Source organism: Poecile atricapillus, chromosome 2, assembly GCF_030490865.1.
Source record: "Poecile atricapillus isolate bPoeAtr1 chromosome 2, bPoeAtr1.hap1, whole genome shotgun sequence".
NCBI classification, from domain to species: Eukaryota; Metazoa; Chordata; class Aves; order Passeriformes; family Paridae; genus Poecile; species Poecile atricapillus.
In genome coordinates, this window is record NC_081250.1 from 102908654 (window position 1) to 102920230 (window position 11577).

General features: G+C 40.5%; 1 long non-coding RNA gene across 1 annotated transcript; it reads right to left on the bottom strand.

The window, feature by feature from the left end:
- Positions 1-336: 336 nt before the first annotated feature.
- LOC131576226 (uncharacterized) lies at positions 337-2482 on the bottom strand. Its single transcript, XR_009276944.1, has 3 exons — positions 1983-2482; positions 796-897; positions 337-551 (listed from the first exon to the last, which is right to left on the bottom strand). It is a non-coding gene; the product is annotated as an uncharacterized LOC131576226 (long non-coding RNA).
- Positions 2483-11577: the final 9095 nt, after the last annotated feature.

Sequence of the window (11577 nt, forward strand, 5' to 3'; positions counted from 1 at the left end):
GAGCATAACAGATGTGTTTATCACTCATATATTTCAGTGGAAAAAACTAATAGCCTTTTTTGCCATTTATCCAATAAATTTTGTGAAGACAAATACAGGGCAATGTTAAAGAGATCACATCTATGAATGGAGAACAACAATAATTTTTGGGAGTATATTATTTTTTTTCCCAAGGCAAACATATTTCTGAGTCAGAGGACAATGCTGCCCACATGCAATTAAGGAGTCTATAACCCACACACACAGATCCCCCGAGCCCAGTTTAGTTCACAGCAGTGCAAATCTAGAGAATTTCCACAGTGGTCAGTAAAGTTAAGTTGTTGTTGAAAACATGCATAAAGGCAAAATTGTTACCTCTTTCCACAAGCCAGTGTATGTGAGAAAAGACTGGAGGTGCAGGCCCATGGGCAAGCCTGAATGAAGGGATTCAAGGGCTAAATGAATTAAAAAGTGATAAAAAACTTACTTTGACCACCAAGCACCACTGGCGTGTGATTTTCCTCTCTGGTATGTGGCTGCTGCCTGGGAGCGTGGTGGTGGAGAACAGCAACCTGGAGCAAGGGCAAGAGGAAAAGGAGATACCATTACTACGTGACACCATCAGCAGCAACTCCTAATTCCTCTACGCTCTAATTTAGTACAGTTGAGAGTGTCATCAATTGCTGAAATCTTTTCACTATTTTTAAACCTCAGGGACCAAATGGAAATCACATTTTAAAGACGGAAATTTAATTAGGGTTTTTGAGTAGTCATTTACCAAAGGAGAAGCGACAAGGGCAGCTCTACATTCCTTACCTCTCCTCTGGGAAGGTTTCTGATGTCTGCTGCTGATCCACGCGGTGTTTCTTTTATTGTGGATTTGTCTGTGATGGCTCCCAGCAGATCAGTTTGATGTAGCTGGTCATCAGGGTTAAAATGGAAGAATCAATAAGTTTTTCAGTTTGCGTTTTTGTTTTCGTCAGCACTTTTAGGAAAGCCTGTAATTCTTATAATCACATCCTGACCTTGATTCCCAAGATCATCTATTTTTGAAGATACCTACACTGTAATCAAAGTGGCCATTACGGCACTGCTAGTTACATGTGTAGCTGCTTTCATCTAGCTAGACTCCGATTAAAGGTTCCTGCAACATTTAGGCTGCTGAAGCCAATGGCAGGAGGGCTGTTGCAGCAGTAGAGCCCTTACAGCCCCACAGGGGATGCTAGGCATCCACTTGAGAGGACCAAGAGCTTGGTGGCCCTTCCCATGACAGCTCCTGCCTCTAAGGCTCTGCTGGAGTCACACTTTTACCTCCTAGAAAAACCTTGTTAGCCTCATTACGATCAATTGTCTGCAGGTAGGTTTTTAAAACATGACCTTCTTCAGTCCTTCAGCCCAAGTATTTATTAAGTGCATGGACAATTTTTCTCATTAAATTCTCACAGCCCATGTGGGGTGAGAGCAGCAGCTAATATTGTGGCTGTGACACATATTTGCAGCTCCTCCTCTTCATCTCTGGATTTTTTCTTTTAACATTTTTTTTTGTCTTGGCTTTCTTCAAGTTTCTTTGTTGTTTTCTGTTGCTCTAGAGTTCAGAAGAACTGGCTCTGGTGTACTTCTGAAAGTTCAGCAGGATCAGTAATTTAAAATTTTAAGAGGCTGAGAGGCTGGGAAGAAGGCATGATAATCACAGCACCTTTACAAGATATTTTACACATAGTAAAATACAATCAAATGTTTTGATAAATAAATTAGGAGCCTAATCTCTCTTGGCTTTCCTAACAGTGACAGAGATGACTCGTCCTGATTCCACTTGTTGGAGGAACCTAATTTAAGCATCCAGATTTAGATGAGTTAGTATATGATGTGATGACTCCTTCCCACTCCTGTTCATTTTTCCACTGCTCACATGGGTAGGAAATTCAGATGTATGCTACAATTTTTTTTTTTTTTTTTTTTAGCTGTGTGATGTGACCCCTTATTGTTAATGAGAAGATACTAACCTTTTGAAATGCGAGGATGAAATTACACTCTTTTCAGGACTAGAGCCACAAGCTAATATAATAATGTAGAGCCTAGGAAAGAGCTATGGAGGCACCCAAATCTCAGATCTGAAATTTGTTCCTATAATGAGAAAACCAGAACACTTATTAAATGGTTATTTAAACAGGCTCAGGATCACAATCCCAACAAATTCTGCTCTGGCCAAGAGTAAAGAATAGTTAAGAGAGTAAGGATGCAAACCCAGACCTCCACCCACAGTTTCAGTGGGAGAAAGAAATCATCTTCCAGATGGGTTTTGCCATTGACTAATCCTGCAACAGCAGGAATTTTTATTAGCATTAAGAGACCTAGGAACTAAAAGGATCTCTTAAAATGCAGCCCCAACACTGTCTGGAACAGAATTTTGGGTGTGTAATATGCACTCACAACAGACTTTGGCTGTACTATGTTTTGTACACAGCTGCGAGCACTCATGTACTTATTCCCCCAGAAATATCCATCTTGGTTATGGAAATATTAGGAAATATGCTTCTGGAAATCCCTAGAAAATAACTACTAGTCATTATGAGAGATCACTCTCATCTGACCAGAAGAACTGTGGAATATAGGCAATATTATGTGGAAATTAGAAAAAAAAAAAAAGGGTATGAAGGCAAAGAAATACCTAGATATACCTTTGTTAAGCTGCATTACCATAAAATATAAACAAAAATGGGAGAAAATGCCCTCATGATTCCAATTAAGAATTTGAGGGATTTCTAAATTACAGCTCTGCCAGAGGTGAGGGGTCAAGGACACTGCCCTTCTCAATGCTAGCAACGTTTTCAGACTACCTGACATATGCTTAGGTGCTTGTGTATCCACAGGGGAGGAAGAAAAGGGTATAATGCAATGGGCATTAAGTAGGTTCATCCAATTGTTGTGGTTTACCCCCAGCTGATAACTAAGCGCCACACAGCTCCTCAGTCACTGCCCCAGCCCCCCTACCAGTGGGGTGGGGGAGAGAGTGGGAAGACTCAGACTCATGCGTTGTGATAAAGACAGTTTGATGGGACAGAAAAGGAAGAAAATAATAATAATAATGTTAAAAGAATTTGAATATGCAAATCAAGTGTTGCACAGTGGGATAGCTCACCACCAAATGGTACCAGTCAGTTCCTGAGCAGTGGTCCCCAGCCAGCTCCTCCCCCCAGGTCATATACAGAGCACGATGCCATATGGTATGGGATATCTCTTGGGTCAGTTGGGGTCAGCTGTCCGAGCCTTGTCCCCTCCCAGCTTGTGCCTCTCCAGCCTTCTCACTGTCAGGCCACAAGAAGCTGAAAAGTGCTGTAAATTGCTCAGCAACAGTTGGAAACATCAGTCTGTTTTCAATGTTACACTCATACTAAATCCAAAACAGAACACTGTACCAGTTAGTAGCAAGAAAATTAACTTTGTCCCAGCTGAAACCAGGACAGAAAATATTTACCTATATGCATCTCCTTTTTGGTTCTACTATCTTGCACATCACTTGGAATGTCATGTCAAATAATGCAATGCTAGAAAAAGAGGTTTTGATGACATAGTTTCAACAAAAGCTGAGGGCTGAAGTTTTCTATTGACCACTGAAGTAGCTTGATGTGTTGTACATTCCAGGAACAAAGTACATCCAGACCATTTCTAGTTGAAAGATGCTTCCACTCATATGCTAATGATTTTGTTGGCAAGATCTAGACTATGCTTTTTAATATTATCAACATTTGTTTCAGTTTCTCTCTTCCATTTCAGCCTGCCTGCTTCTTTCTTTCTTCCTTCTTTCCATTCCAATTCTTCTGCTCCCACTGCAGCAGCGCTCTGGAGGCTCCTGGCAGTCCTGTCCCATAGGTCCATGCGTGCATGAGATTTTCATGTGACAGCTCCTTGGATCCTGATCCAAGGGTCTGAGCCCTGCTTGCTGAGGCTGCCAGAGGGGTGCTGCTGTGCTGCTTGCACAGTGCTCAGCCAGCTCCCTTCTGACTGGCAAGAGGCTGCTTTGATGGCTCATCTGGGCACACCAGGAGCTCAGCTAGCGCTGACAAGGCAGGCACTTCCCCACTAAATCTGACAGCCTGACAATACAGGTTTCTTAATACTAAGGAGGACAATTTCCTCATTAATATTTGCTTGACTAGTCTCATGTCTTCTTTTTCTCTTCCACTTTCACTCTCCCATGTAAATCCAATCTACTTGTGACATACTCCCATCCATTTTCCATTTTCTCTGATTTCTCCACAAACAGTCCTGCAATTCTCTTCCCTAAAGTAGCAGTGGCCAGGCACACAGAGTGGTTGAAGCCCTAAGTGGTTACTGAGCCCCTGAGCCCCCACTAACACAGCTTTGTCTGGGGTAAAATGAGACAGAAGGGGACGATGGGTCATGCACTGAGGAGAGAGGTCAAGGCGCCAGCCATGGCTGAGACACTTTCTAGTGAGGAGCTTTTAAGGGAGATCAAAGATGAGGCTGTCCAGATGTGATATGGTTGCAGTGTGCCAGAAGAGGAAGGACACAGGCCCATTTTTGCTGAAGCTCCTCACAGGAGAGTGAGGGTATCGAAGGAAAGCATAAAGCACTGAATGGGCTCAAGCAAGGCAGGACAGATCTGACTCCCAGCCCAGTTACTACCTGATGTGCAGCATTTGAGACACGAGGTTTGGCTGTCCCACACACGTACCCACATTTGCATTCTACCTCTTATTAATGTTAATTACTCTTATGTTTTGCTATAAGAGGGAGATATGGACCTTAAAAGGCACACAGCTTTCAGAAAGCAGCATAACCTCCTCCTCTTCTCATGGCAGAGCTTGGACAAGTTAGACTTTCTCTGAAACCACTGACTAAAGTTTTTTTAAAATCTGAAGCCTACAAAACAGCTCCACATTAATTCAATAGGAATTCTGTTTCTAGATGGCAGCTGGTTAGAACTGGATGACTGATTCAATTGAAGAACCCTGATGCATCAATTGATCAAACTGATAATTGATGTACTGCAAAAACTGCTTTTTGACATATCCAGAGATGGGCAGGCACCTGAAGGCAAATGTCTAATTTTAGTTTAGACCCCTTCATCAGAAAAACCCTCTTTTTTGTTGTTTTTGTCTTTCAAACACTGATACTTACTTATGATGCCTACTTAGAGCTGTGCAGTGCATAGCAAAAGTTGGTCTTATTGCAGAAAAACTGAAGTTCATTTTTTATCACTGGCCAAATTGCATACTGTGTCCATAAGGGGGAAAAGAGAAGCTGAACTATTCAGAATACCTCTCTTCCAACCTCCTTTGAGTTTCATTATCAATGACATTTTTTATTTCAGCAGACACCTAAACTTTCCTTATGAGCTTCCAGCACAGCCTGGCACAACTGCTACTATTTAATTCCCTTCTATACATTTTATCCATAATTTTTATCTTACGACCCAGGAAGACACAAGACTCAATTTATTCATTAACCTTAGCTTTCTGAAACTGCAATTACTGCCCTGTGCACAGTCAGTAATTGAATTGAAAAGGGGTAGCACGCAAATGTCAGCCAGCACTAGCTACTGCTAAACAGATAATCCTGCATGCTCACTAAAATTGCATGTGGCACACGGACAGCAGGTAGAAAACCAGAGCATTGGGAAGGAAAATGCACGAAGTAGCATGTGCAGGGATTAAGGAGATGCAAAAGACCAGACTCACAGGAAACCACTCAGTGGGAAAAAACACATCATTGTATTAGTTTAGGTTTACGATTACAGCTAATAGCATGCAGTCATTACTTTTCCATTGAAAAGCATTTTCTGAGTGGATGGTTTCTCCACAGAATCAGATCTTTTCTCCCTGCCTTTTGTAATTCAAGATGTTGGCTAGGATTTCATATAGCCTAGTATCTCCTGCCCCAGCTATCATGAAAGAGATCAAGACATTACAAATAAGGACCGGCCTAAGAGAATGAGATTCAACTTGAAATGTGCTTGTCTTTCAACACTGCTACTTTCAATTTTTTTTCCTACCACTGAAGCATGAGTGTATGCTTACCCAGGCTTGCAGACAGTGTTTTTCCATTTTTCAGCTTGATCTATGTGTAGATGACCCTGGTCTCTTGCAGCTACATTTCATATCTTGTCATGCCACTTGCAGAAGTATCTCGCCGGTTGCCTGAGTGCATTTATCATGAAACCTCAGATCCCTCTCATATTTCACATGTTTTGCTTGGCTTCCTGGCTCCAGTCCTAATTTCTTAATTTCTTCCTTCACTACTGGGAAATGTTTCAGTAAGTCAAAAATGTCACTTAAAAGCTTGAATGGTTAATGGTTCTGAACTCATACACAGCATACTTACATTAGTATTTTCATTCAGATCAGGACCATTCTCTTTTGCTGCACTTTGGTTCATGTCACAAAACCGTGCTGGAGAACATGAAGAGGCTGTCTACTCAAGGAGTCCAAAGCAGAAGCCGTTCTTTAGGAGCACAGGTAGCAAATTCCAACTGCTATTGGCAGCCACTGCCCAAGGCCAGATTACAACAAGCCCAGAGCAATCCTCTCCCTAGCAGGGTCCAACACCAACTCATTTCAGCAGAACTGCTCATTTTGGATCACATCACTTGTTAAGATTGACATACCACCCATACCATAAGCAAACACAACCTTCTCCTGTTTTAAGTTGGTGGTGCTTTGCAAGAAGGCATCTATAGAGGATCTACAGCTATGTATAGAAAACAGTAAGTTATTTTGCTAATCTTTTTGTTTTAAGTGATGCCTCTTTAATCTGATGTTTATTACAGTAGTTACCTGGTTCTCTCCTTTGGCTGAACTTGTCTCAGCCTGACTGGTAACCTTGGTTTAGCTTGCTTAGTTGTAACATTTTTTTTTTTCCTAGTGATCAGATAGCTACTCCCCATTCCATGTACTTCTGCATATTTTAGTCACATGATGTAAGAGTTTTTATAGAGACAATGGTGGCAGCCGGTTATTCTACATAGAAAGATGTATTTAGGACTCACACATACAACAGCTAGTGCAGTTATATAGGAATGACAGCAAGGCCTTCAAAGTGGGAATAGTGGATGTGGTCTAGACAAATACAGGCCTGGGTTGATAAGAGGGGGCTTGGAATCACACTAAATACTCATAAATGGTAAATTCAAGATACAACTTGGAGCTGGGCAAAACTAGTGTTAGGAGCAAAAGAGAGCAGAAAGCATTATCCAACACATGTAAAATGCACTGTATATTGTAAATGAAGATGAGATATACTTGCAGACCAGTGAAAAGAAGAAAGGTCCACAGAAGTATCAGCAAACATGAAAATAGCCCCAAGTGGAACCTGAAGCGAGGAAGAAGTTGCCAACATCGCATTCCTTTTGGCAAGGAAGAAGAGGACACCCAGTTATCACCGCACCCCTCACAGTGTGAGGGCATGTGCTCATGTGCATTTCTCTGCAACAGTTTAAATTGATTATTTTTCATACAGTCAGAAGTGTAAATTTAGTTGGATAATAGGGAATGTGAAATTTAGTAACTAACTGCAGTAAAATCTTAGAAACTGTTTATTGCATTTTAAGTCTACTAAAATGTCAGTTACATGAACATTAAACTCTTGACTTCTCAAATAAGGCATGTCCCCATTTTTACTTATAATAAGATTTTGAGAATAACAAACTGATTTCAATTAAGATGTATTTTGTTGCCAATTTAAGTAACTCTTGCCTGGATGCACAGAGTTAAAAAAAAAAAACAACAAACCTGCAAAAGGAAGTTATTTTGATATAGATGTTAAATGTAACCAAGCTTAAACTTTTAAGTGTGTCAACGTGGAGATTTTCAAAGCTTTTGAACGGCTTTTAATCTGCACATAAGGTGACAGAAATAGTGTAACTTGTCTGTGCTTTCTTTGGAGTGGTGACTATACATGTCTTGTACAAAAACTAGCCGTTTTTTCTTCCCTCCCACATACGTTCCACTGAGGAGAATTCTCTAAGGGACATTGGAGTGACATTGACTTGGGATAGTTGATAGATACTGTAATCAAAGAATATAAGTCATGTAGAAAAATAATATTGGGCATCTAAGAATATCTGTTATATCCAGCATTCATAGACTGCATGAAAAGCGATTTAATTTACCTGGATTTATAAAAGCCATTCGACACATCTCTCACTAAAGGCTCTTAGAGATACTAAGATGCCATGGAACAAAAGTCCTCTTCTGGATAAATTGCAGATTAAATGATAAAAAGTTATTGTGTAAACTGATGCTGAAACCACATTTTTGAACGCAGTTCTGGCCCTCTTGGAAAGAGATGATAAAAGAAAAGATGTACAAAGGAGGGGTGTAAGGATGTTTAAAGGTATGACATGCCTTCAATAACAGGAACAACTGAAGATAACAGGACCTGCCAAGACTGCAAAGGATATGACTGATGGAAACACTTGATATAAGACCTTAAAATTATGGGAAGTTATTTTACCATAGAAATGGTAGAAAGGAAACAATTGTTCAACTGTTTCTTCCTGTAAAATAATGCTGGGGGATGAAACAAATTAGCAGATAATAAATTCAAAATTAAAAAAGCTCTTTTTTTCCCAAAGTCTATTTTTATGATGTAGCACTTACCACCACAGTATATTGAAGATGCCAATAACTCACATGGGTCTAAAAAAATGCAAACAATTGAACAAATCCTTGAGAAAAAAAAAATCCATTTTGCTATTATGATTCATCAGCTCAGGGACAGCAGAAGTTTACCATCAAGATTTCCTGCCCAGCAGGGGAAAAACTTAATTTTCTGTAAATCCTTGTCTATTTTAGGATTGCAGAGGGGAAAAAGCCTTCATTTTATGTCTGTCTATAACACAGGGGATTAAGTTAATGAGGCTTGAGCCCCTTCCATTTATCTGTTCTTAAAAATCAAAACTGCACTGGAGCAAAGAAAGCAATGCCCTTATCCAGAGGTTATCTCTGACTGCAAATGGATGTTCTGGTCTCCTCTTCCTTCCAGTGGTTATTGGAGCTCTTTGGATTTTGTCCTTCCCCTCCAACATGCCACTAAAACCCCATTAGGAGCAAGAAGGACTACAGTCAGAAGCCTAGAGCATAAAGTAATTTTATAATTTGGCAGTTAACACATTTTGGCTTCCTTCCCTCTACCGCCTTCCCTCTTTCCAGGCAAGCTTGGACAATTCCATAAAGCCTGTGTTTACATGGCTACTGTGAATCTGCATCACAATCCCTGAGGGAAAAACCTGACTTCTTTCTTCAGGGCTGGCCAGCTTCTAGGGACCCAAACTGTTACACCACCTAGGGAAGGTGTCTGTGGGATTGTTTGTATTAACACACTGAGATACACATGGCAGATTTTATAATCCCTAAATACAACATAAGGCAGCTTTAGAGAACATGATAAGCAACTCTGGGTTAGAAGAAAGCGTAACTTTAATCTAAACAAGCATCTTAATTCCTTCATCACAACAAAAATCATAGCCAGTGCTGACCAGGACTCCTCTTTTCTAAGAACTAAAATAATCTTCAGGAAATAAAAATGAAAACTTTCAACTAAAATAAAACTAAATATTTCAGAACTATCTGTTAGGATCTACAGGAAGCTGGATTCTTTTCTAAGGGCTGGCACATGGCCAGACTGACATAAAATTTTGTTTTAATAATATTGACCCTGTAATCCTCTGTGACACAACAGTATACTCCAGGAATAACTAACTGAAGCAGAACTCTGAAATACCTAGCATTAAAATAAAAAGTTTACCTTTACAATTTAAATGGAAAACACCCTTTACAAGAGACGGTTTACCTCTATTTTGGCCAGAGTTGGAAGGAAAAATAGTTTCACTCCAGACCATCTAATCAAGTACAGAGAACAGATTCCACAGGAAATTTAAAGAATAATAAAAATTATGAGTCCTGAGAAAAGCAAGGTAATAAATCACACTGAGGATGGGTTTGGCTTTTTGTTTTTTTTACATTTTGATTCATTTTTATTAGGAAATTAAGAAATCCCATCTGGATATTTACTGAATTTTGAATAAGTCACTGAAGGAGGTCACCAAGAAGTACAACTAAACAGCTTGTATCTATCATGCACATGCTTTTCTGTCAGAAAAGATACTTAGGAAAACAGTTTTGCAAACAGAAAATAAAGTGTCTTTCTAATACTTCAGTACTTCCTTCCTTGTACCAAAACAACACACCCGTGCATTTCTTTGGCTGTATTTTCAGTGCCCACAGCTAAGCCCCACTTCAAGCTGTTGCTTTGGAAAAAGCAGGAGTTTTGACGGAAGAGGCGTTCACCCGGGAGGAAGCAGCGAGAAGGAATTGCTCATCCAGCAGGGCAGGGAACAGACTCCTCCACTGGCGGAGCTCCACTGACCCCTAATGGACAATCCCCAGCAGTGCGCTGCCCTGGCAGGAATTTCCAACCCGGCCCGAAAACCCCACATTGACCAGCACTCCTCCTTTCAGCCCATTACCAACTCTGACGCCTCAGCTTTTCATTATTTACTGTGAACGCAGTTATTCCACCTTCGTATCTGACCGTCTGAGGGGTTCTAAGAAGCCAGAAAGGAGGGTGAACAGTGTTTAACGCGGCCATTTTGACACCTAGCTAGGACAGAGCAAATTCACATCTTTAAAAACTAAAGCAAACCGGTTTTACATCTTTCAACAAGAAATATAAAACGTTAAGGACTAGCATCTCTAACTGACCCATGTAAACTACTTTAAAAAGGAAGACGTGCCATCAGCACAGTCAAGAATCTGTATAAACGATGGTAATAATTCTAAAGGCACAGCCCAAGTATTTGTGCCTTTTCTCCCCAAGGAGTGCCTATACCTGCCATCAGGAGATAAATGAGATGTTTCCATTAGAGGAAAAGGACTCTGCTTGAGCAAAACCCCTGCTGCTTCCACTGAGTGAGAACCCACCAGCACCATGGCTCTGGAAGGAAGAATGAATCCATGCTGGTCGGGGCAGTTTCTTTTTGTTTTTCATAGACTGCAGAGATGAACTCATGGGAATGAACTCCTAGTACAGAAAAGTGACCAAGCTGGAAAGAGGCTGCATTTCCCATTCCCTGTCTAGAAAAGGGTTTTTGTTATTTTTTTACTAGTTTGGGTGCTCTGCTCCACTTTTCCTATGCACCTTTCCTACCCCAGAAATGTAGCTGCTATATGTCTTCCAAACTAGAGAGATTTTGACGTGCGGAAGTAATGGCATGGAACGAAAAGGATCCCAGAGCTAATGCCCATACTGACAGCCAGGAGAACAGCCCCATTTAGACAAACAGCACTAGTCTGTAAGAAAACTGCTGGCTTACAAAGTTAATTGGATTAACTAAAAATCCTTGCCCAAGTCAAAAAGATCCACCAGATTTCAAATCCTGCTTAAATCTAGCACTCAAAATAATGATCATTTTATGGTATCACTTTCACAAACAATGATAAAAGGCAAACCAGTTCAGGCAAACTCTTTGCTGCCAGAAACTCCTACCCTTTCAGTGTGGTGACGTAAATAACAGATTAAATTAAATTACATTAATTTCTGGTTAACAGAGTCCCTTGGGAGACAGTCTTGAAGGGT